Source organism: Xyrauchen texanus, chromosome 19, assembly GCF_025860055.1.
Source record: "Xyrauchen texanus isolate HMW12.3.18 chromosome 19, RBS_HiC_50CHRs, whole genome shotgun sequence".
Taxonomy (NCBI): Eukaryota; Metazoa; Chordata; class Actinopteri; order Cypriniformes; family Catostomidae; genus Xyrauchen; species Xyrauchen texanus.
Genome location: NC_068294.1, coordinates 28,617,266 through 28,626,492, shown reverse-complemented (window position 1 = coordinate 28,626,492; position 9,227 = coordinate 28,617,266). Strand labels below are relative to the sequence as shown.

Below are 9,227 nucleotides of genomic sequence, written 5' to 3'. Positions count from 1 at the left end.
GTTTCAGAGGAGGCTTCACAAAAAGAGCAGGAAGTATCAATATCATTTCTAAATTTCTTTAAAAAGTATTTAACTGGATAAAATCTATGAATAATTTTATAGGATATTTCTTTAACTTTATTAGTTAGAAAGAATTTCTGAGGAAGTGACCAAACATATGACCATTTAATATCATCAAAAGGTTATTTCAATAAGAAATGAAGGAAGGAATTGAAGTAACAGGGTCCAAAAATAATGACCTAATTTTATAATTGGATTTATGTATTGAAAAACAAATAGAACCAACCACAGTAGATTCAGGGCTAGGGGAGAAACAGAAGTCACTGTAGCACTATTATTGTTTCTAAACAGCATACAGATTTCCAAAGAGATGGCCTTGAAAACTATATTAAATTCTTTACTAGATACTGGGAATTGGTATCCTGAAACAAAATCGAATAATTAAATAAATTACCTTCACTATCAAATAGCTGGTTTACTAATATCACCCCATTATTGAACCAGTTTTCAAGAAATAAAGATTTCCTCTTATGAAGAATATTGCAGTTGTTCTGTGGTATCCTACATTTCTGAAGATACTACATGTTCCAAATTAAAAAATTGTGTGGCGAGAAATTATGCTTGTAAATAAGTTTCCAAGCCATAAGCATCTGCTGATGATAATTGGAAAGTTTGACAGGAAGTTTACTAATTGAATAATTGCACATTAAAAGAAAATGTATACCTCCTAATTGAGAAAAAATACATCTTGGGATTATACTCCAAATAGAAGATTGATTGTGAAGGAAACGTTTAAGCCAATTAATTTTTAAGGTATTGTTAAGAGAATCAAAATCAATGAAATTTAAGCCACCTTTATTATAAGAATTCAAAATAACTGATTTTCTAATACTCAAGTGGAATACTAATTCCCTTAGTATTTCCATTTCCGATGCCTTACACAGAAACCTGTCAATCAGGGTCAAGGGTGGGATTATGCTATGGGGCGTGTTTGTCTTGGGAAGTGACATCACTCACAGTCGACGGTCAAGAGGTGATGCCCTGAACAGACGCTGGTTTATCAAATCAAATCAAACCAAATCAAATCACTTTATTGTCACACTACCATGTACACAAGTGCAACAGTAGGTGAAATTCTTGTGTGCAGTTCCGAGCAACATATAGTCATGACAGTGACGAGACATATACCAATTACAATAAACAACATACACAAAACAATTTACAAATCAAATGTACACATACTTACACAACACAATAATTATATACAATGTACAGTAAACAATACACACAATATACAATACAATAAGTAGGAGTATATGATATATATATATATATATATATATATATATATATATATATATATATATATATGAAGTAGTATATTGAGGAGAATATGTTGACAGTCCAGTGTGAGATTATAGATGAATAAAGTGCAGTGCTAATTATTGATCCTGATAGACTGTGAGTGATGTCACTTCCCAAGACAAACACGCCCCATAGCATAATCCCACCCTTGACCCTGATTGACAGGTTTCTGTGTAAGGCATCGGAAATGGAAATACTAAGGGAATTAGTATTCCATTTGAGTTTTGGCTGGCTACATACGAGACGCTGAGAAAGTGAAAAAGCAGACGTGGTAATTGAAATTGCTATTTAAATATGACAGGGCCAAAACTCGTAAGATATGGGAAACACAGTTGCAAACGGACTTTGCTTTTCCATTTGAAATCTGGCAGTCACTGTGCATTCGCTTAAACGAAAATGCAAACGGTAATGCGCGATTTGCAATTGCGTTTGGATTATGTCACATTTTATGCGTCCACAAATTGAAAACGCAATTGCAAATACAATTTGCAATTCCTTTTGAATAATGTCCAGAATATCATTCCATAATTAACTAACGTTAACAGATTAATATGTAAAATAAATGGTAGTATATGTAGATATATTCAGTATGTATACACTGCCGTTCAAAAGTTTGGGGTCACTTGACTGAAATGTTTCTCATGATCTTAAAAATCTTTTGATCTGAAGTAGTATACTTAAATTTTTGAAATTAGTTTCATAGACAAAAATATAATTGCGTCACCACATTAATTTATTTCATAATAAAACTAACATTTTATATAAATAAAAAAAAAAAGTTTTTGAAATGGATCACTTGGACCAAATAAAAAAGAAAAGCAGCCAATAAGTGCCCAACATAGATGGGAACTCCTTCAATACTGTTTAAAAAGCATCCCATGGTGATACCTCAAGAAGTTGTTAGAGAAAATGTCAAGAGTACATTTCTGCAAAGTCAAATGGTGACTAATGCTAAAATAAAAACAACACAATTCCTATTGTTCCATTTCTGTTCTTCCATAGTTTTGATGACTTAAATGTGAATAATAATAATAAAGAATGAGACCCTAAACTTTTGACTGGAAGTGTTAACTAGATGGGCAAAATTTGTCAAGACAAATAGTTTTAAAAGTTTGAAGTTTGTGAGTTTTACAGGCCAAAGTGTCAGACAGATAGACAAAATGAATGTAACACCCTGTCTACACTGGACATGAGTGATGTTGCGTCGCAACAGCTAGAGGCTATCTACACTGGACGCGTTGAAACAAACATTCTAAACCATTTATTTGTCTTGTTGGCAGGAGTAGTGCCAGATGTCCGTTTATTGTTCACGTGCCGTGATTTACACATCCAGTGTAAACAGCATCATTGATTATAATGTGAGCGATTTGCTTTCATCGCCTAGCGCGCATCTGGTTTAGACAGGACAGACAGACAGACAGACAGACAGACAGACAGACAGATAGATAGATAGATAGATGTATGTTTGTTTACATTTGAAAGGTTTGAATTTTACATTGATCATGGCTTTTTATCATCCATTATGGGAAAACCATAAGTCTGATTAATTATAAAAGTTTGGTGGATGTAGATTAAAAGCTCTTATGAGGAGAGTAAGAGTCTGTAAAATAACAGTATGCTTGCTTTTTCAAGCCAACATAAATAACATTAAACAAGATTAATAAATGGTATTCATATTAACATTCATTTTAGTAAATGCAAAATTAATAAATGCTATAAAACTATTGCATAAATTAATGTTAACATAAAGAACCATATTGTCAAGTGTTACCAAATTCTTAAGTCTCTTGAAAGGCTTCGGAAAATATACTATTGGTGGATTTGTTCAAGATATCTATTTGTGTGAATTTGATAGATGTACACTACTGGTCAAAAGTTTTGAAACACTTACTCATTCTTTATTTAATTATTTTTTCTCCACATTTTAGTATAATTGTAACGTCATCAAAACTATGGAATAACATAAATGGAACAATTGAAAATATGTTGTGACTAAACAAAATCCAGGATAAAACTGTGTTATATTTTAGCATCTTCAAAGTAGTCACCCATTGCCTAGAATTTGCAGACATGTACTCTTGACATTTTCTCAACCAGCTTCTTGAGGTATCACCCTGGGATGCTTTTTAAACAGCATTGAAGGAGTTCCCATCTATATGTTATTGGATACTTTTCTTTATTATTTGTTCCAAGTCATCAATTTCAAGTCATTTTTTTTATTATTACATTTTAGATTTATAAAGAAAAATGAATATGGTGGCACAATTATATTTTTGTCAACAAAACTAATTTCAAACATTTAAGCATACGCCTTCAGATCAAAAGATTTTTAAGATCATGAGAAACATTTCAGTCAAGAGTTTCAAAACTTTTGACTGGTAGTGTTTCACTAAAACATTCAGTAGATGTTTCCACAACGTTTATGATGAAGAATGTAAATCTGCTCTTTTTAAAATGTTTGTAAACAATAATAATAATGCATTGCCTTCCAGATGATGAACTCTTTAACGGCCGTCTTGGCGACATACATTATATGTGCTTACTGAGCTCTGGAATAATAGCCACCCTCACAGTCTAATAATAACTCACAGTAAGTTTTGTTATGTTGTTTTACTAGAGTGAGTGAGGAATATGGCAGTGTCCCACTAACTTCAACACCATGTTAACAACATGTCTCTTCACAAAGAGAGATTCAAAGTTCTTCTCATTTAGCACAACACATAAAGCTTAGGTGCATTGTCCGGAAAATAAGCCATGAAGAAGACAGAACTATGAGCGTAAAGTTATGACAAATGAAAGAGGATATCAGTAATAATGGCAAGAATGGAGAGGCACGCCAGTTATGTGTGGAAGTGTCCCCTGTGAAGTGTCCCTCCAAGCCAGCTGAGGAAAACATTGTGCACACAAGACAAGAGCTATTTCATGTATAAAATACTCACATGTTCTCCAGATTTATGTTGAACATAGCTCAAATTCCTGTACACTGTTTACTAGCTGCATTATAACCATGGAACGCTGACCAAAACACAACAACTAAACCATACAGGCACAGATGTAAACACACAAGAACTGTGTGATAAATGCAGTGTTTTTTTTTTTTTTCATATTGTGATAACCTTAACATTCGTGGAAGGCTTCAAGCATATTAAAGGCCCGAATGAAATTGCTTGACTAGTGCAGGAATCTTTTTTGTGATTAAGTATGTAATTGCTTTTATTTATTTTATAGCCTTGATTTGCTACTAGTCAGTTGCAAGTGATATTAGGGGGAGAGACATTCTCATTCTAAAGATAATTTGATTGTTCTATTTTGCAACATGATACATCAATATTTTTGGTCCGTTTTTATGAAGAGAAACACTGTACATTTTGAATTGTTAATTGTTAATTTTGTGAACATTTAGCATATCAATGGCTTTAAAGACTAAAAGCCACAAAAACAGTTTTTAGTTCATGAGGTCTGTATTGCTTTAATGATCTGTAGAAATCTGTATACATAATGGGGAACATTTTTAATTATTATGCACCTTGCTTAGTCATTCAGAGTCAGGGAAGATAATTCGCCTAGCAGTAACCAAGTCCCGTCCATATGCTTAAGTTCTCTGAATTTTGAACTGAATCCACAGGACAGGGGCTTTCCATTTCTCAACTAATCAGACCGCATTCCATATTTAATACCATCCACAGCAGCCTCTTCATGCTGCTGCCTTCGTTTGGGGGGATTTAACCCCACAGGGAGCAAGTCCACCATTTGGACCAGCGGCTGTGGTAGTGGTGGGATCAACAGGAAAGCATGCGACTTAATTAATTCTGGGCCCTGAACTCAGCATGCCAGCCAGTGAGAACCAGGCCGGTCGCAGGAAAGCGATGGAGGCCTTCTCTCAGGGGGTCCCTGGATGCCCAGGAGCCCATTTCAGCACAGTCAACTTTAAAACAGAGGAAAGAGGCAAATAAATAAAGCCTAGGCGCTGAAACCTCCTCGAGATTTCTCTGCAATTACGACAGAGCTTGAACGCGAGCCAGAGAACAATTAACAATTTCCCTCTGTCCACTGACAAGGCAGTGGTTAGACATTCCACTGGCCCTGAAAGGCCGATTTTTCATTGTGACAGCGGCACACTGTACCACTGGTCCAATTAAAGCTGAGTTGTAATTCAATACTGCTTTTATATACACTATATCCTAAATCAGACTAGGTGTTTTTGTGTGAATAGGCAGGCAAGTGATGAATGTGTATGTGTGTGTGTTTGGTTGTGTGTGAGGTTATAGCTGTGTGTGTGTGTGTCAGGTGTGAGTATAATCTTGGTTTTCAGAAATGTTCTTACAGAGAAAACACCTTTTAAATAAATAAGGGGTTGGAGGGTAAAGAGTGTGGAAAGAGGGCTAAAGTTACAACAGTCTTTCTGCTGCAGGCTTTCAGAAAAAGCCAAAAAGATCTTCACAATTTGCAAACCGTGTATAACCCAACTAGGGATATGCGAAACAAAATTGAGTAGTCAGTGGTAACGACTAGTCGACTAATCTGTCTTCAGGAAGTCCTGTATAATAAAGGCTGGTTTTAGATGTGTTTCTTTGGGGGGCATATAAAACAGCATTTTTGCATTAAAAAACAGCTAGATGGGGCACAACTGAATTTTTAACTTGACTTGACAGGACTCTCAAATAGCATCACGATATATGATGCAACAGGCTAATATGTCCAGCTGAATTTGTATGGCTATAGCAACTAAAAATATCAAAGCAAATATACACACTGATCAGCCACAACATTAAAACCACCTGCCTAATATTGTGTAGCTCCCCCTTGTGCTGCCAAAACAGCACCAACCCACATCTCGTAATAGCATTCTGAGATGCTATTCTTCTCAACGCAATTGTACAGGGCGGCTATCTGAGTTACCATAGATTTTGTCAGTTCGAATCATTCTGGCCATTCTCTGTTGACCTCTCTCATCAAAAATGCATTTCAATCCGCAGAATTGCTGCTCACTGGATGTTTTTTGTTTTTGCCACCATTTGGAGTAAATTCTAGATACTGTTTTGCGTATACACCCCAGGAGATCAGCAGTTATAGAAATACTCAAACCAGCCCATCTGACACCAACAATCATTCATGTGATGAACTATCAACCAATCGTGAGTCAACAGTGCATAGAATCAGGCAGATACGGGTCAGTAGCTTCAGTTAATGTTCACATCAACCATCAGAATGGGTAAAAAGTGTGATCTCGGTGATTTGGACCGTGGCATGATTGTTGGCGCCAGATGGGCTAGTTTGAGTATTTCTGTAAATGCTGATCTCCTGGGATTTTCACACACAACAGTCTCTAAAATTTACTCCAAATGGTGCCAAAACAAAAAAAAAACATCCAGTGAGCAGCAGTTCTGTGGGCGGAAATGCCTTGTTGATGAGCGAGGTCAACAGACAATTGCCAGACTGGTTCGAACTGACAAAGTATTCACTGTAAAAAATGTCAGTAATTTTAACAGTAAAATACTGTAAAAATGCTACAGAAATAAAATGTTAATTGATTAAGAAATATTAACTGTAAAATATGCAGTAAAATGTTGTAATATATTTTAAAAGACAATAGAGTAGTTTTTACAATAAAATGATGTAAAAAAATAAATTATTTAAATGTAAAAATTAAGATTTTCCTGTATAATTAATGGTAAAAAAAAGAACAAGAGAGTACAGGTACTTTTTTTTACAGTAAATTATTGTTCAAATTACAGTAAAAAACAGTGTACGGTAACTCAGATAACCGCTCTGTACAATTGTGGTGAGATGAATAGTGGGTTGCAGCAAGAGGGAGACCTACACAATATTAGGCAGGTGGATTTAATGTTGTGTGTGTGTGTGTGTGTGTGGGTGTGTGTGTGTGTGTGTGTGTGGGTGTGGGTGTGTGTGTGTGTGTGTGGGTGTGGGTGTGTGGGTGTGTGGGTGTGTGGGTGTGTATGTATATATATTACTGTGCAAAAGTAAAGGAAAATAAAAATAAAGTAAAAGAAAAATTTTGCATAGTGTGGATGTCTTCAAAAATAATGACATAAATAGGTTTCATTAATCACTTAGTCATACAAAGTCCAGTAAACATAAAAAAGATAAATCAATATGTGACCACCTTTGACTTTAAAACAGCCCCATTTCTCCTAGATACACATGGACACAGTTTTTCTTGGTTGTTGGCAGATAGGATGTTCCAAGCTTCTTGGAGAATTCAGCACAAGTTCTTCTATCTATTTAGGCTGTCTCAATTGCTTGTCTCTTTATGTAATCTCAGACTGACATGATGTTCAGTGGGGGGCTTTGTGACATCTGTTGCAGTGCTCCCTGTTCTTCTATTCTAATCTTTTCTATTTGCAAATGTTTGGGAGTCTAACATTTAAATGAATGAATGAAAAACTTTATTTCGAACATGTAAAAATAATACAATAATACAAAAATAATAATAATACAATAAACAAGAAACAAAACAATATTAACATACACATGTCCGAAAAGGAGTAGGAAGATGCATAAGCTTATTTAATCCTACCCCTTCTCCACCTCTAGTTAATAAATCATTAAATTAGCTTCATAATTATATCATCTTAATCCTATTTTAATAAATTATTTACAATTACTACGTATATTTATGTTTATTCCCATACACCAAAAAAATAAATAAAAAACACAAAGAAAACATACATATTTTCATATGTAAATATCCACCATAAAGAATTTATATTTCCTATTGACACACTAAAGCTGAAGATTTAAATAACCATCTTTAGACAAATGCTTTTGTGAAACTAATGCTTTTATGTGCCTAAAACGTTTGCACACTACTGTATATATATACATACACGTATTAGATAAACCAGTTGACCTCACAAATTGACTAGTAGACCATCAAGAACCATTCCGACTACACAGAGTGCAAACATTGTATAACCCAACTGCACAATGTGACTAATAATATCCTGTCATAATGAGCCATGAACAATTATGTGTATGGTAGTGTGAGAGACTGTCATGGACCACAGAATGGAACGAGAGCCCATTAACTCTTGTTTTAGGACCTGATATAGCACAATGACAATTAGTTGGATGGATATGTGGAGGCTAGCATGCTAAATATAGAAAACAGACAATCCATCCCAAATTAATGTGGCCAATAGCACTGAATGAGTCCCACCCCTCTCAAAGTCTATTAATTTTCAGCAGTATTAGTCCCCATGGGTCTCCACAATCCACCAGGTCTAACTGGCTTTATCATGAGTTACGAGCTCCAGTTAAAACACAGGTGAAAGGTCAACAGTCAGCCATTGATTGTTAATGGTGGGCTTGCAGCAGCTCAATGTGGGCAGTGCAATACATCACAGGCACAACAAACAGGAACAGAAACTAATTCATATTGTTTATAGAAGCCCTCAATTGCAATAATAAGACACTAGCTAACTGTATAAAAGGACTAGTTTTTTTAAGACCTGGCTAAAGAAGATTTATATGCTCTTTGTGTTTAAAGAGAAGCAATGAGGGTGTTAAAAGTTCTTCACACTATATGCTTTGCTCTTCTAAACTCAAGGGTAAAGTCTTTATTCTTTTAAACAAAGAAAACTACACAAGCTACAAACAAACCTACACCAACATAAATGTGTGGATAATTCTTAATGGTACAAGCTAAGGCAAGCATTACTACTGATATTTTAACAAAACCACTAACCATACAATTTAAACTTAGGCATGTAGCTTGTCCAACACCATTTATACGGACATGATGATATCTCAAATTGTGTGACTTGTAGAGGAGAGGTGTGCTATTATTTTTCAAAGGGATCAGACTTCGACAGACTTGTTTTGAAGGAAGGACACGAGCC

The 9,227-nt window shown here is 35.1% G+C and overlaps 1 protein-coding gene across 1 annotated transcript in view; it reads right to left on the bottom strand.

Moving 5' to 3' along the window:
* Positions 1-9,227, bottom strand: part of LOC127659402 (glypican-3) — a 233,808-nt gene that overhangs the window by 6,568 nt on the left and 218,013 nt on the right. The gene's annotated exons all lie outside the window — the stretch shown is intronic.